Below are 17,995 nucleotides of genomic sequence, written 5' to 3'. Positions count from 1 at the left end.
ATGTTTCACTATGAAAACAAATTTTACTCATTATTGCTTCTTATGACATTCCAATATGTTCTCTTAGAATATGCTCCGCTCGCTGCCATCTGCCCATTTCTGGAATTAGGATGCAGAACTGATCCAATACTTTGTACAAATCTCAATGGTTTAAAGATTAGGCCTTGCAAGAATGCATTCCACTGGCTCTCCAGCCTGGAACCAACAACAAAATAACTATGTGATGGCCTGAAAGGACACAGCCCGCTGGAAGTTTCACATTGCGTGATCAAGTGATGGAGGAGTGTTGTTAAATCTATGCCCTGGCAGACAGGTTGTCAGTGTGGCTGAGTTCTAGTAGAACATCCTTTTTCATTGAAATCCTACACTATTTTGGTTCCTTTGAAGGTCTTTTTCTGAGCATGAACAAGTAGGCCTAATAAAGCAGAGACTCTGCACAAAGTTGTAATTCAAAGACTATACAATGTAATAGTTCAGAGGTCCCACACACAGAATGACAGAAAACACCCTTGCAGGTGCTGTGTCATGCAGGAATCATAGAAATAATGGTGTGGAGACTCCTATGTAACCCAAAGATCCAATCTAACCTCCTGCTTAGGTCAGAACTATTGCCAATGCTGAATATTAATTCTATGCATGTGCCTGGATTTCTGTTAATGAAGAATCCACCAGAGGGCAACTAACAAAGCAGCAATGAGAGAAACTGCTGGGCATTATGAAAATCACATAACCAACACAACCTGGGGTTAAACTAGCTAAAAAAAGTGGGTGAAACTTACAGCGAAAAGATGTGAGAAGTCATGACTTCAATGATGCAGAGTGGTGTTGCTAACTAAAGACAGGTGTAAAACAAGGGTATAAAAGAAGCAAAGCTAGGACCACAGGTGGCTGTTTGAAGCAGGATGGGTTGTTTACTTAGGACTGAGAGAAAAAAACTTAGGCAAAGCAAATCAGCAGATGAGGGCTGTGCACGGACATCCCTGTCATTTGGATCTGTGAATGAACACTGCAGTCTGGAGCAGGATAGTCAGCCAAGTTGTCCTGACCTGCATGGTGCATCTGCCCTGCCAGAGCAATCCACAGCCCTGGGGTGATGACCAAGGAGTGTGATTTGGGACAGACCCATGGTGCTGCTCAGAGAGGAGGAATGTGACACACAGAGCCACAGTGTGAAGAAGAGGCTTTCAGCAAGTGTTACCACGAGGGGAAACGGCAGCGTGCAAAAGGGATTTTTCCTGGGTTGTGACAAATGCAATTTCTGCCATAAAAAATATGGTATGTTTTGATGTGGCTACAGTTTTGGAAAAGGAGGAAAGTACCTCACTCCTCCCTCTTTCTCACCCCAGTCCCTCACAGTCTGTGAGCAAAACACATTGAAATGTGTGAGCCCTTGAGGAAAACAGCAAAGAAATAGGAAGCTCAGTTACGAGCTTTTAATGAAGCTTCAGTTCCTTATAATCCTGTGAAAGCAATGGAAAGTACAGTGGATCACAAGGTACTGGAGTATGTATTGTGGTTCCCTGTGTGCAGCACGCAAGGTTTTGGAAGGGCTGGGATGCTTCGTGCCAGCCTTTGGGGTGGACAAACACAGCAAGACAAAGCAAGACAGTCTTGCTTTATGTTCCCTGAAACAGCTTCTAGCAAGGCTGGTGAGATGTCAGCAGGCAGGGCACAAAGACTGCCAAGGTACAGCCCAGAACCCCACGGTCTGGATCACTAAATGCTGGAATAAGAGAGACAGGTAGGAACATGTGCCAGCTGGACAACCACAAGACTGGCCTCGCTGATATGTATCGAACAATGAAGAGGTACCTGATTTTGGAGCCCCATGCGCAGTTTATGCAGCTTGATGTAAGAAAATAGCTGCAGAAACCAGTCCATCACATGCCTTTTCTGGGAAGGGTGAGATCCAGAATGAATTTCAAGCATGAGACTGTCTGAGTTAATATATACTGTGATTATACTTGAGTAAAATTAGGCATCTAAAAGCTGGATGTGAAATGGGGAAGCAAAACAGATTTGTCAGCTATCACAACTAGATCTCAAAAGCATGAAAAAACATAAGTTAATGATATAATAAATCAACCAGATTCAGAGTCATCAGGTTTCAAATACCATTCCCAAATCTCACCAGACATCAGCTGTGTGCAAAAAAAACCCAACTCCAGCTAATGGCAGACCTTGCTTTAGCTTCAATAGGAGCTGAACATAGTGGTATGAATGTGCAATCCTGGCTCTGTGCCTGCTCATTTCAACAAGACTTTGGTGAATGTTGATTTTGGAAAGTAACTTGAATTGAAGTTAAAGGTCTGATGTCCCTCTCTCCATCCAAGTTCAGATGAATTAATATATAGCTGTCAGCGCAGATGGTTTCTGCTTGCGATTGTTGCTTAAAATCATGGAGTCACTGAATCGTTTAGGTTGGAAAAGAACTTTAGATCATGAAGTGCAACCATTAGCCCAGCACTGTCAACTCCACCACTTAGCCATGCCCCTCAGTGCCACTTCTAGTCTGTTTCTGTCACAACTTCTAAACTCCTCCAGAGACGGTGACTCTGCCACTTCCCTGGGCACCCCATTCTAATGTTTGACAAGCATAGTAGAAAACAACCTTTTCCTAATGTCTGATCTAAACAACCCCTGGCAGAAACTGAGCCCATTTCCTTTTGTTCTTTTGCTTGTTTACCTAGGAGAAGAGACTGACCCCCAGCTGTCTACACCCTCCTTTCAGGTCATTTGTAGAGAGTGACAAAGTCCCTCCTGAGCCTCCTTTTCTCCAGGATAAACACCCCCAGCTCCCTCAGCTGCAGGGGAGGACTTGTGCTCCAGACCCTTCCCCAGCTCAGCTGTCCTTCTCTGGAATCACTCCAGCACCTCAGTGTCTTTTTTGCAGTGAGTGGGCCAGAACTGAACACAGGATTCAAGATGTGGCCCTCACCAGTGCCCAGCACAGGACAGTCACTGACTGCCCTGGTCCGCTGGCCCCATCATTGCTGATACATTCTGGATGTCCTTGGCCTTCTTGGCCACCTGGGCACACACTGGCTCATGTTCAGCCACTGTTGACCAGCACCCCCAGGGCCTTTCCCACTGGGCAGCTTTCCAGCCACTCTGTCCCAGCCTGGAGCTGCAGGGAGCTCTTGTGACCCAAGGGCAGGACCCAGCACTTGGCCTGCTTGAGCCTCACACAACTGGCCTCAGCCCATGGATCCAGCCTGTGCAGATCTCTCTGCAGAGCCTTCCTGCCTTCCAGAGCATCAGCACTCCCACCCAGCTTGGTGCCATCTGTGAACTGGCTGAGGCTGCTCTCAATCCCCTTGTCTGGATCAGCAATGAAGAGATCACACAAGGACTGACCTTAATACTTATCACTGTGGGATACCACCAGTGACTGGCTGCCAACAGGATTTAACTTCATCCACCACCACTTTCTAGGCCACCACCCAGTGGTCTGGTGAGCACTTCCACCAGCTCCCTCAGTGCCCTTGGCTGGATCCCATCTGGCCCACAGACCTGTGTGCATTCAAGTGGTGCAGCAGGTCACCATCTCCCTTTGGTCATGGGGCTTCATTCTGCTCCCCATTGCTGTTTTCCAGCTCCCAGGGCTGTGTACCCTGAGAACTGGTGTTACAATTATAGACTGAGGCAAAGAAGGCATAAAGCACCTCAGCCTTTCTTATCCTGTGGGAATTCAATGCACAGAAAATTCCCAAAATCTTGTGCATGCAGCCCCAAACACAGAAATGAATAGAGGGTTTCACCTGAGACCTTGGAAAAGGCCTCCGGATTTAGAGACCATGAGCAACAATGTGGGTTTAAGGTTAAATAGAAAAACATTAAGTTAGGTACTGAAAAGTTTTAAGGTTTTACAGTAAGATATATAATTAAATTATAAAGGTAATAAGAAGTATTAAGGTGTAGCAAGTAATTTTGTGAGTCATAATATGATGGATTAAGAAAGTCTGCATTGTGGCAAAGATGTGTAAGACAAAATAATTAACTATTGGTGTGAAAGTAGAAACATTCTTTGTGCCAGTAGTTTATTGGCTAATTAACCTTTAAAGAGACCTTTGTAACTTGTGGTCTTGTGACCACTGACCACAAACATCTGGCAAATACGGTGAAGACATTCTCACTCCTTCATGAGACTGTGGAAGAAGAGTAATAAATCATGATTTAAGATGTCTCCCAGTGGTCCTGTCTCTGATATTATCCTTTGTCGTTATGTTTCCACCATGTCCAGTTATGGATGTAAGTTCTCCTTAGCTCTCCTTTTGTTGCTGTTTATATTTATAGAAACATCTTTTATTGTCTTTAACAGCAGTAGCCAGATTCAGTTGTAGTTGGTTTCTGGCCCTTCTAATTTTCTCCCTGCATAATTTCACAATATCTTTTTAGTTTTCCTGAGTCACCTGCCCCTTCTAGTCATGAACTCCCCTTTTTCCCTGACTGTCAGCCAAAACTCTCTGTTCAGCCAGGCCAGTCTTCTCCCCTGCTGGCTCAACTTTCAGCACATGGGGACATTTCTGTACCTTTAGGATTTCTTCCTTGCAAGATATCCAGCTTCCTGGGCTTCCTGTTTTTTGGCCACATTGCATGTATTGGTGTAAATGTATTCAGTTGGGATATTGATCCCACAGCCTTTTTGTGGGAAGAAGCTCTAATTCCTAAGGGACCATTCACAGGTGCTTCTGTGGTTTCTAGTACATCAGTAACCCTTGGGCCTTTGCTGCTGTGTGGCTCTCCATTCCCTACCCTCAGTGAGAGGGCAGATCATTGGACCTCACTTGTATCCCTCAAAGATGAAATCACCTTTTTCTGGATCACACAACATATACTCTCATGGCACTGTTCTAATGATTGTTAAGCTTCTTCCTTTGTTACTTCTTTGCCAAGAACCCACTTATTGTCCAACACTAACAAGTGGCTTTAAAGGCTTATGAAAAGGACCATAAACATGATTTCCACTCATAGAATCACATTTTGTTAGAAAGAAAACAAAAAGCCTTTACATAAAATCTCCCCATGTCCCATGCCCAATTGGCCCTGGAAGTATAACTGCACTCTTCCCCTTGCTGCCTATGTATTGGTAAATTCTTTTGTAAATCTTTATTTTCTTAATGAAGTCACTCATGGGTTTTGCACCCTGTCTTCATCCAAAATCAGCATGAACCTTACCTTACCTTAGTAGTTCCTTCTCTTCTAGACTTTATAATGGTAGATCTGCATTTCTTTACTTGGTAAGGAAAGGAAATAAATACCTTTAATCTGTGCTGGTCAAAATACAAAATAATTATATCGACTGTATTGAAATCCTTACCCATGCCTGTCTAATTGTCTCCTGTATTGATAGGGTGCTGTGTATGCTGTGCCATGTTTAATACATATTAACATTTTTGTTCTCCATGGAACTGCTGTTCTGTTTTCATCCAAGAAAAATAAAGAAGTCCCTGATCTTTGTAAGTGCAGTGTTAAATTTGTAACCCATCCTGATAATGTAAATTGCCCTTACTAAAGGTAAAGTTCTATATTTCTTTTCCCAAATTCTGCAGTTCTGCTCAGGTGATTTCTTCAAATGCTTGGATTGCTTTATCTGTTTTCTGTTTGGTACTGAGGGGACAATCAACATCATAGATTGTCCTCAACCTTCTTGGCACCAAACAGCTTGTTGAACCTTTCTCAGATGGCTCCATTGCCCAGCTGCCAGCCTTGCCTTGCACCTCAGGGCTGTCTCACACTCCTCTGCTGCATGTTTAACCTCATCCTTGATCATCCACTTTGATTTACTCCTAGTCTTCCTGTATCCCTGTTGCAGGCACCACAATTGAAGGGTGATTTAAATTGGAAGGCACCTCTAAAGGCCACTTAATCCAGCCTCCATTCTAAGCCAATCTAATTAGATTAAGTTGTTAGGGATATGAGTAGTGAAGTCTTGGAGAGTGGAAAGGATAAGGTTATACCTCCTCAGCTGGAAGATGAAGTGCTCAAACCAAGCAACCAAGAGCAAAAACCTTGGGCAGAAGCTGCTGAGAAACTGCAGCCAGGTGTAGATGGCAAAACCAGCATGGCCTCATGGGAAAAGTAGACAAACATCAATCACATGCAGGGACCCCCAGGTATTGTACCACAGAGTAACATGTTGAAAGTCAGGTATTTCTTACCTGGACATTTACTGAATGCTAAGCCTGTTTTACATCTGAGGGAGAATAGAATGCACAAGAAGGTGTCAAGGGCCAGAATGGCATGGTGAAAGGCAGTGAATTGCACTTTGGGAGCAGGAAGAAAACTCTCTCCAGTTCTCCTAATGCAGGAGGCAAATTTGGCTTTGAGGGGAGTGGGAAAACGGGAAGCAGGCCAGGAAAAAACTTGTCTGAGTCACTGCTTGGAAATGGCCTCAGTGGCCCACATTGTGGCAATTCCATTGCTCTGAAACTACAAGTGACTCTACAGGAACGGTGGCTTTCCCATTAGGTGGATACAGGGCTGCTGTGCCTGCAGAAGGCAGGGAAGCAGTAAGTCTTCCTATGTCCCCAGCAGCAGGTACATTTGTTACATGCCAGTCCAGGGTGGGAGACAGAAACCACAACTTGAGTCCTCTTGTTCGTCAAGACAGCCTGTTTTATTGTCTGGAACCTACTCTTCTAGTTGGTTCAAAACTCTCGAATCTAGAGAATGGATTGGTCAAGGTTTTAGCACCACCCTGCTCCTTGACCAGTGATATGTCTGCTTTCTGGATTGAACATGACTGGCTGAAGTCCTTGCTTGGGTCTCAGTCCAACTCATTCCTGCGCTGTCCGGGAACTTGTTTCACTTCTGGGCTGGTTGAGGTTTGGGGGTGTGATATGGCCAAATTTATTTGGCAGCTATAAGCTAGCTGCCATGGTGACAAATAACCCTTTCCATTATATTAAAATAATGTAAAAATGTTCTTTGTTATCTTTCCTGCAGGTGCCTTGCAGACAAGAAGACAAAGCTAGCACAAGTCTAATTTGAATGAGGCTTTTCTACTCAATTTGACAAACCTAGCTCCTCCAGCCAGGGGTGTGCTCCATGTATCACTGGAGATGCAGCATTCAGGTTTAGGAGCTGTCAGGCTAAACCACCAATATCATGATCCTTCAGGCTAGCATGTCACAGGTTAACTGCTTGGAAGTTACAAAGTTATAACTTAACACTATAAACAATAAACAATTCAACTCAAAACTATTTCAATTAAAAACACACATAATTGTACCACAGATGTCTTCCAGATATTTGAGTTTCAGAGTTCGAGCAGGGTGATGGGCAGACTGCCCCACCATTATCAATCTTCTGTTTCCAACAAGTTGTTGGCTTGCTAGGTTATGTTGTGAATTTATGGAAAAACATGAGAAAGAGATGAGAACATAAGAGCACCCAAGATTTTTGAGGGGGGAGGTGTGCATCCACCCCATACTTCCTCTCCCTTCCTTGTTTCAACAACTATGACAGGAACAAAACATGGACCTTTGAACAAAATTAACAAGGTGAAACTTACAACTGCCTATATGCTTTACTATCGCCCAGTGTCTGCCATTGCTGAGGAGCGTCCTTTTTGCAATGAGGACTTGAAAGGCTTCTTCTGGACAAAGCCTCCATGTTTATCTCAAAGGAAAGGGGTTCAGCTTTTGCAAAGCCGAATCAGCTAGTCAAAGTTATTTGCTTTCATTTTTAGCACAGAAACACCTGGGTTTGATAGTATATTTTCCCCTCCCAGTTAAGGTCACAGTTCGGCCAGAACTAAGATCTGGACTGGGAAGGCTTCCCTACCATATCTTTAAAAGAAATTTTTCAGTAATAACTCATAAAACCTCTGGCTTTGTTATCTATCCTTAGCTAAATAACTAATGATATATATATAACTTGTAAATAACCATAACTTTATGCACACACACACACACACACATATATATATATATATGCAATTCCTTTGAAATTGCTATTTACCTTTTTGTTATAAACAAAGCAATTGAAAACTACCAGAGGAAACATTTGTTTCAGTTAGGTTTTAAAGTTTACATCTTGGTGTACAATTAAAAATGACACAGTCTTTGAGTTACTAAGTCAAAAATCTGTTCTCACCCAGACTCTTCATGCAGACAGAATATCCCTCCCCCACGTTCAGTGGTGCTGCAGTGATGTAAGGTCAAATTGTAGCTGTTTGGGCTTCTAGATTTTTGATCAACACAGGGTTGCTACTCAAGCAGCTCTGTGTGGTCCCTCTGAGGCCAGCAATAGCAGATCCTGCAGGTGTGGTAGGTCAGGATGAAGGCCATGTATTGATGGCGACGTCTGCCTCTGTGTCAATCATGCCACTCACCTTTAGCTGTGAGGGCCTCGCCTTAGGCATTGTAACAATACAAACCACACTGGGTCTTTCACAGAATCACAGATCACAGAATCACTGGGTTGGAAGAGACCTTCAAGATCATCGAGTCCAACCGATGCCCTAACACCTCAACTAAACCATGGCACTAAGTGCCATATCCAGTCTTTTTTTTAAACACATCCAGGGATGGTGACTCCACCACCTTCCCAGGCAGACTATTCCAGTATTTTATTACTCTTTCCATGAAGAACTTTCTCCTAACATCCAACCTAAATTTCCCTTGGTGCAACTTGAGGCTGTGTCCTCTCGTTCTGTTGGTTGCTGTTTGGTGAAAGAGGCTGACCCCCACCTGCCCACAGCCACCTCTCAGGAGGTTGTAGAGAATGATAAGGTCACCTCTGAGTCTCCTTTTCTCCAGGCTAAACAACCCCAGCTTCCTCAGTTGTTCCTCACAGGGTTTGTGTTCCAAGCCCCTCACCAGCCTCGTTGCCTCCCCTGGACATGCTCAAGCGTCTCAACGTCCTTCCTGAACTGAGGGGCCAGAACTGGACACAGAACTCAAGGTGTGGCCTCACCGGTGCCGGTCTTTGATCACCCATGACCTGAGTCTAGTACATCTGGGGCTGTCCTGTTGATCCGAAGCCTTGGTCTCCTCACTCCATAGAATCTGGGGACAGAAGACTTAAAAGGAGTAAGTCATGTAATTTGGGTCTCAGCAGGGATAGTCACAGGGACAGCAGGGGTTGACACCATGGCTTGTATTTGTCCTGTAGAATCAGTGTTGATAACATCTGGGTGCACCAAGATATCTTGTAAAGTTGCACTGCATCTCCCTATTAGGAGTGCACTCAGTCCTTTCCCTATGGCCCTATGGGCCCCTGGGCCTCGAGAGGGACTTTATGTACCTCTATGTAATGATTTTATGTAAAATGAGATTATGTAAAATCTATGTAATGATTTTATGGTTATTGGGACTGAGATGGAAATATCCATACCAGCTGATCCTCTTGTCTTTGCTGTGAGCTGGTCATGCAGGCTTGTGCTGGAGGGTGGGAAAATACCTGTGCTGTTACATGTTTCCCCTTCATGCTGGGCTTCCTGTTTCCCTAGTCTTTGAGAAATTGTCCATTAACATGAGATTTAGACCAGCATACCTTGGCCATATGTCTGACTCTCCCACATCCGTTGCAGCTTGCATTACCACTTCTTTGTCCTTGAGATGACCCCTGTGGAATGGGTTTGTGGGGACAGTTTACCTTCACCTGGCCTTGTTGTCCACACTTGTAGCAATGGGGTGTAGTGTAACAGCAGCTGTAATAGCATTAGCTAACATACCCATGTTATGAGATCCAGTCCCAACATTAGCACATGCATTTATCATATCCTCTAGACATGGATTCTCTTTAGGCAATGCATCTATAATTTTACTACAGTCTTGTTTTTCATTATCTCGTGCCAATTGTAGCATTAATTTACCCCTTGCTTCACTGTTTGTGATCTGCCTTTCCATAGCATCCTGCAAACATTCTATGAATTGCATATATAATTTGTTGGGGTTTTGTCTTGAATAGCTTTGGGTTGGCACAGACAAGTTTGTAATTTTTGTTAGAGGCTGCATTGCTAAGTTCTTCACTTGGGATAGTATTGAGGAGTTCAAGTGAGCTTCGGTTTGTGGATCTTCCATGGGGTACAACTCCCATGAGCTGAGGTATCCCTGTCCCAAAACATGGATCCTTCTGTGAAGCTCTTGAATTTTTCAATGTCCAGTTCTCTGCATAGGATCTCCAGGCTGTTTTAAACATCATATGGAGTACAGATTAATTTTGCGACGTGCTTCATATCATAGGGAGCTAATTCATGAGCAGTTATAAATTGAAGCGTATTTGCAACAGCAGGAGACCCTAGTCTGTATTTAGCAGGCAGCTGGCGTAGCTCTGAAAGGATCTGCCAGTTAAAGGGTACATATTTGTCAGGTGTTGTGCCATTGCAAACTGGGAATGCTCCAATTATTTCCCCTCCCTGCTGCCAGCCCTCTTGTGATGGTAAAGACATGGGTGCAGAAATCAGTTGAGCCCCCTCTATATCCCGGCTTTCAATCGCCTTTTGTTTTATCTCCATCCATAATATTACCAGATCTCGAGTGGGGATGGTTTCTGTTTGGAATATCAAAGAGATTGGAGCTGCTGTTGGCAGGGGTGCAGGGACTTGCTCTCTGGGGCTGGTGGTAGGTTGAAGACTTTGGTCGTGTCCGAGGGGATCTCGTGTTTCCATCAGCGGTGTGGCTCCTTGGGGCTGTTGGAGCCTTGGCTGCAGAGGCATTGAGGCCGTAGCAGCCACGGGCGCGGGGCTGGGACTGGGGCCTGGTGCCAGGATGCAACTTCCTGCTTCCGGTGTACTTCCAGGTATGGCATAGGGACAAAATCCAGGGACTCGAAGTGACGTCGTCTCAGGCCCTGCCCTCACTCTGCAGCGGCAGGCAGGTGTGGCCAGCAGAGGCGGGACTGTGGGCGTGGTTTCTGGGCTGGGCCAATCAGCTCTGGGCAGGCCCGCCCGAGGCTTTTCCATGGCGCTGAGGGGTGGGGGTGGCTCTGGTGGCAGTGGGCGGTCCCCAGAGCCGCATGGAGCTGCCTCATGGCCGTGGGCTACAGTGCCGAAATGGCGGCGGTCTCTGACGCCTGGCGGCAACTCAGCGTGGTTAGGGCGGCTGCTGGATGCTCTGGCACTTCGCAGCACCTCCTTGGCGCAGCCATGCCTTCGCTGCATGTCGTGGTTTCCCTGCCTGCAGCAGCATCGGCGCAGCTCGGGGCTCTGCCGCCCCGCTGTGCAACACCGTCCAGCGGGATCCAGCCACGCGGTGGGATTGTGCATTTTGGCTCATTGCCACATGCCGCTGTCTGTTGGCCCGCTGTGGTACCACTAGCCACCTGTGCACTGTGCCATGGTAGGGTTGTGGGAAACAGCTCACTAAAAAGTGGTTCTGGGGCAAGGGGCACATTCAGGGCGGCACAGCCCCATGCAGCAGCCATTTCATCCTGCTGCCCCCTCCATGGGCTTGGAAGGGTGCCCAAACCTCCCACTATCTCCTTCAGTGCCCAGGTAGCTTGTTAAGTCCAAAATAAATTTCCAGGGCTTTATAACTTTATTGTGCTTTCATTGCCTCTGGAGGCTGCCCGAATAATAAATTGATCTGTTTGTTCCCATTTATTTATATCAAGGGCAGCCTCTTTGGTTGTGTCCAATCCATGGTCCTTAGCCCACATTATTAAAGCCATCTTTATCAGCTTCTACCTCCATTCTTGTAAAAGAAAATACCTTCTTTTACAAGAAGAAAATACCTTCAAAACTAGGTGTCGTTGCACTGATATCCATCCTCCCATGGCTCTGATGATTGTTTTCTTCTACTTTTAAGGCTAAGTCCAAAAAATAAAAAATTCTGGATTTTGTGCAGTTTTTCACCACAAACAGCTCTCCTTGCTGTAAATTTTAGATGGCATTTTTCCACATGCTTCTTATTTTCAGCTTTTCACCGTAGCTTGGGCTCTACTCACCTTTGTTTTTTCCAGCTCTTTTGCTGTAGGTCAGGCTCTCCTTGCCTGTTTTTTCCAGCTTTTTGCTGTTTTGGACAGGCTCCTTTCCCCTCTGCTCTGCTTGCGGGAACAGCTGTGTCCTCAGGTAAGATACCATGTGTTACATGCTGGTCATGGGTGGGAGACAGAAACCACGACTTGAGTCCTCTTGGTCATCAGACAAACAGCCTGTTTTATTGTTCAGAACCTACTTTTATAGTTGGTTCAAAACTCCCAGGTCTAGAGAATGGATTGGTCAGCTCCTTGACCAGTGATATGTCTGCTTTCTGGATTGAACATGACTGGCAGAAGTCCCTGCTTGGGTCTGAATCTAACTCATCCCTGCCCCATCCAGGGACTTGTTTCACTTCTGGGCTGGTTGAGTTTGGGGGTCTGATATGTCTGAATTTATTTGGCAGCTATAAGCTAGCTGCTATAGTGACACTTCTTGAGCCAGGTACACAGCTGTGCAAAACTCAGACGTTGCCCCCAAGAGCTCCCCAAAGGTGGCCTTCATGGGGTCAGTCAGAAGCCTCTCAGTTCCATGAGTGCTGTGCCATGTATGCTCAGACTCAGGCAGGCTGGACCCCCCTTGGCATTTGGGAACAGAGCCAATGGAAGGGCTGGTATTCGAAGATGGGCCTCACTGTGTGTGGGAGCCAAATCATCAGTACATGCAACTGCACTATTAAATGTTTAGTCCTGAAATACAGAAGCTCCTGGGGCCTCCTGATGCTGCCGGAGGAGAGCATCCAGAGCCCATCCAGAGCCTTGCACATACATCTTCCTCCTTTTCAATTCTATTCTCCGAAGTTAGGTTACTTTTATATTTTTTTAATATGCATTATTGTGAGTGCCAGCACAGGTTCTTCTCAGGGAGCAGGTAAATGATGACCTTTCTGGCTCCAGAGAGTTAAAATCTGCTGTGGTTGTTCCTGCTCTACCTCCTGCAAGCTTTTGAACACTCAGATCCCGAAGTATTACTGTGTGTGTCAGTGTCCCAGTATAACTCCCCAGGTTACTGCAAGTGAAAAGCAAAGATTAAAGATGAACAGAACTGGACAGTCTGTGTGTTGAGGATGATGGTGAGGTGATACTGTGAAGAGACTCATCGCATGAGGCTTTTTCTGCAGTGCTCAACCACCCTCCTTTGTAGGCTGCAACTGCACAGAGCAGTTCTGCCCTGAGGTCTTGCATTACAGGGAGTGGCACTGAGCCCCCAGAAAAGAAAACCAGCTTGAAATCCTGTGGCTCGTGACATTCTCCCCCTTGCTGCAATAAGACTTTAAGTCCCTTCACATTCCAAATGCCTCTTATCTGTATCTCAAGTCTGCGAGGTCAGAACCAGTATTTCTTTCTTGTACCGACCTTTGCGAAAACATTTGGATGAATGTTATTAATCTCCTTGGTGCCCTGCATGCCTAGGAGATGTCAACAAAACAGCACACAAGCAGTGCTTGGAATGAACATAATGAGGCAGGTTTGATCCAAATAACAACGGAAACCTGTCACACCCAAATAAACGGGAGCATTGCCAATGAACACAGCAGTTTGCAGGGTGATGGGGTAGGAGCAGGCCACTGCTGACTGGAGAGTCAGGCTGAAGGCTCTTCCACACAAAAATGGCATAGATTGTTCTGCTGGGCCCAGTCACCAGGCTCTGATTTTATTCAGAGCACCATGGAAGAGCTTTGGTGTTGGTCCTCTTAATCCTCTCAATGCACTGCACAAACAGTGGCCTCTGTCCTCTCCTCTGTGAGATACAGGGCCATTTCCTGTTCTGCAGATGTGGCAAGGAAGCACAGCCAGGCTGGCTGCTCTGTGAACAGAGCAAAAAAATCCAAAAGAATCCAAACAGCTCTAAGGTGGACATAGGTTAAAGTCTCCAGGATGAGCAGTGGGAAATTAGCAGCTGTGCCACAGCAGGCCACAGGCTATGGAACCTTAGGCATGTGTTTCATGTGTTCATTCTTTCAGACAGAATGCACCAGAGAAAATGTGACCTGAGGTGATCAAGACATTAGAGGTATCTGCAATTCAGCTGAGGACTTTTGTCAGGACTTACCTGAGAGGTTTTGGAGATAAGATGCCAACTTGAACTGAATTGGAATAGGAGAAATGGGCAAAAATAAGGGCAGGGTTTGGGTGCCCCGTTGCACACAGCTAGCAGAGAGGAGCAGCAGGGGACATCATGCCTGCCAGTCCCCAGTACATCTGGTTCCTTGACAAAGCAAGGCAAAGCCTGGGACAATCTGGTGGCACAGTAAAACCACCAGCACTCTGCCTTGCTGCTGGGCCATGTGCAGAACACAGATGAGTGATTTAAAGATCCCCATGCATTAGCCTGTGTCCAGGCAGCTGCTGTAGAGAAGATGAGGGTCTACTATAAACTGCCCAAGTAAGAGCTTTGTATCACCTTTTCTATCTCATCATGTAAAATCATGCCCACCTGTGTCTAGATAGCTCTGTAAGCTGTTATGTCAAAGCCACAGCAGGATCCAAAGAAAGCCAAGAGATGATGGCAGTGAACCTTGGGAGGGTGTCTTGGATGCTCAGCAGTTCCATTTTGGCTGTATAAATGGAAGAGCCAACTATTGTGAGAAAGCACTGGGAAAGCAGTAAGATGGGATTCACTGCTAAAGGCGTCTCTTAAATCAGTCAATTAGAAACCTGTCCCTTTAAATTTGAAACTGCAGTGTGTTTGCTGTCACCTCAAAAGCAGGTCTTGTCTGCAGCTGTACACCGAGTTAAGGACTTCATCTGTAAGAACTCAGTCTTATGTCCCTGGTCAATCAGATACAGCACCTGCATTTAAAACATGTATTTCCTGTTGTTAATTTTTTCTTCCAGCCTTATTGTCCCGCAGTTATCTCTTCTGGACTATGTTTGATACCTGCTTGTTCCAAATACTTGTACAGGCTTTTACATCCTTTTGTATCTGAGCAGAGATTTGCCAAGTCCAAACAGCAAACCTGGAAACCTTGCTTTTACATTTGTCTTGTTTAGTTACACAAATCAAGAAGCCAGGACATCTTAGGGGCTCTGTACTGCCCTTTGGTACCTTTATTTCATATCCACATCCTTTCTGTTAATCTACATAATTTAAGGAACATTAACTTCTGCCTTCACTCTTGAAAGGCTTCAGGCAGCCTTACTTGTGTGACAGCTGCACATCCCCAGGCAGGCATTTAAACCAGATTCCCTGAAATGTCTTAATGTTAGATGTCTTAATGTTAGAAATTTTCAGCTTTGAAGAGCCAAGGCAACACAGCTAGAAAGGATATGCTTTTAAAAACACCCCATCTGCAAGGCATAAGCCCTTAGCATGGTTTATAAGTGTTCTGTCCCAAGTTAAATCAAACTAATCCTTTCATTTCCCACTACATTAATGCTACTGGGAAAATGAGTTTGTTTACCTAGTTCTCAGCAACTTTTACAGGGACCATGAAATCAATAATTTATTCAATTTTTGTGCTTCTTCAACACCTTCCTTTCCAGGATCAGAATGTGTCCCCTGGCTGGGTTCAGGAAACTTCCTGCAGTACTTGCATTAAATTAAATTACTTGCTCACCGTGTGCACATAACAAGGCAGACCCTATCACTGTATTCCCATGCTATTCTGACATTGGATTCAACAACTTCCAAGAGTTTCCAAGCTTTCCAGAAAAAATTAATCTGGAAACTGGTTGTATACTTCTTTAATTAGTTAATAAGCATTTAATATTAAGTTTTCCTTGATTATTTTTGCAGTTTAGAAAGACCCCTGTTTTCCCCTGCTGCATAACTGCATAAAACCAATGTCCCACAATTCAAACTCTCATCACCTTGACCTGTGTTTCACATTTCCCCCTGCCCATTGCCCTCTGAAGCTCTGGCTCACTCTCCCAGTGTCAAAGCAGCAGAGGATGTAGCCTGACGCCGTTTTGCATGTACTGTCATTTTTCTAGGGTTCTTTCTGCCCACATGAGGCTCCCGCAGGCCTCATTCCCAGCTGTGTGCTGCTCTGCCGGAGTTAATGGTCCCGTTGAGCTCTAGATCGCGGGAGTCAGGATTTCCTGGTGCTGGCTGTGGACACAGATTCCTGACGCTGCAGCACTCCAGTGTGAGAATAGGGGAAATTGATGACTTCTGGGGGATAAGTTATTGCTTTTTGTTTACTTTGGCCTTTGTTTGTAAGCCACGCAATGCGCTCTGCATTTCTTTAACTCTCCCATCACAAGTTTTCCGGGCTGGTGGAAGGTGCTCACGTCTCCCCAAGTGCCTGTTTGCCATTCCTGATGTGATGTCGCTCCAGTGTTGCTGTCGGCTGCCTGCAGGTGAAGGACTCTGCCTTTGGACACGCTCATGGGACCAAACCTTTCCAGGCTGGTGCTCAGGGTGTCTCCCTGGTACCTCAAACCAGGACAAAGCCCCTCTGAGGGGACCAAGGCTGTGTGGTCCTGCAGCTCTCTTTGCAGCCCCGAGCCACTGAAATCCCACACGAATCATTCCCTTCACCCCCCACCCCTCCTCTCTCTGCAAATCTCTTATCTCTATAAACACTTCCTGGACTGCCTGAGTTCTCATAGTGCCCCAGAGCTCCAACAATTCGACTGAACAGATTACTGAACTGGGAGATTTATGCTGTTTGTGAGTGGGACTGCAGGTTGTTTTTGTTCCAATTAAACAATGGGAATAAGGAAAAACAAGTGTTGCTGTTAAAAATCACAGAATCTATGTGATGTGGGTGACAAAAATGAAGTTCAGTACTCCTTTGCATACATGTGAGCACTCCTGTATATAGATGAATTACGGATGAAGCAAAACTAAATGTAATGCTTAAATATGCAATACCTGGTGTTACACAACTTGCTTAGACCATAATCTAAGTTCTAAATCATGTGTTTTGAAAGAGAACCCAAACACAGTGAATATTTTTGGGTGTAAGTTTTATTGAAGTGCTCAAAAGCTCACAGAACCATCCCAGGTTTGGGGAAAATAAAATTCAAGGCCATCTTGTGCTGTATTGCAATAAAGACTTTAAATAACAATTAAATGAAAGTTAGGTCAAGCTTTCAACATTCATTTAATAGTTGTATTTCCCCTCATTTTTTCCCCTTGCCTGTGTGTGACTGTGAGAGCCTGCTTATGCTATTGTTTTTTTCCAGCTGTTTTGCAGATACCTTCTGATGTCTTCTGGCTGACCAGTTGCAGACAGCTCCAGCTGGGGCATGCTGTGCTAGGCCACTTGTAGACAGATTTTGAATTTTTTTTTTGGTTTTGTTTAGCTTGTCTCTAATGAAGTTTGTTTATTTGGGCACAGATACCTACTTTTTCAGGCAGAGCAATAAAAGACAGCAAATGGGACTCTTCATAGGGCCATGCCTGTTTAGAACTTACCTGTCATATACAGCAGATAATGTAACAGCACAGAGAAATATATCTGAAAAAAATTCTCATCTGACCTGATGACTTATGCAACAAACCAGAACATTTGCTTGTACAAAGGATAAGTTTTTTTACACATCTAAAGATTGTTTTTATTAAGAATAACACTGCATGTAGCCTCAGAGGAGCTTTTTACAATACTGTATCATTTACAGCAGGAGTCAAATTACTTGTCCAGTTTTGCAATTATTTGAGAAAATAAGATATTTAAACTTTCATCTGTAATTCTTGAAGGGATAAGGACTTTGCAAATTATTTGTTATTGCCTTCTCTTTGCAATAGGATTGGAAACAACATTAAGACCAATATTCACCCTACATAGCCAGCTGAGGGATTCTGAGGGAATGGTCTTTGCATGGTGAATGAAGGAAGATGAGTTTCGGCGGAGTCTTTCACTGAGGTTCTTCTATGAAGGGAGTCTGAATCATTCCTAATCTAAAAGGGATTAAATTCATCCTTTAGTGTAATTTGTGTGTTCATCCAAGCAGCTGTCCTGGGTCAGACCAAGGTCTCCACCAGCTCAGTGTCCTGTCTCCAGCAGTGGCTGTGATAAACACTGAGAAGCAAAGCCAGGAAGAGCAAATGGGATGCTTCCCTGGAACATCCTCCCAACCTCTGCCTTCAGCTTGGGAATTTCTTCAGCTGCATGGGTCT

The sequence above is a fragment of the Pseudopodoces humilis genome, chromosome 4 (assembly GCF_049639895.1).
Source record: "Pseudopodoces humilis isolate 2021_Gansu_Grassland_sample_001 chromosome 4, ASM4963989v1, whole genome shotgun sequence".
Lineage (NCBI taxonomy): Eukaryota > Metazoa > Chordata > Aves > Passeriformes > Paridae > Pseudopodoces > Pseudopodoces humilis.
The sequence above is the reverse complement of the archived record's forward strand: the minus strand, read 5'-3'. Positions refer to the sequence as shown.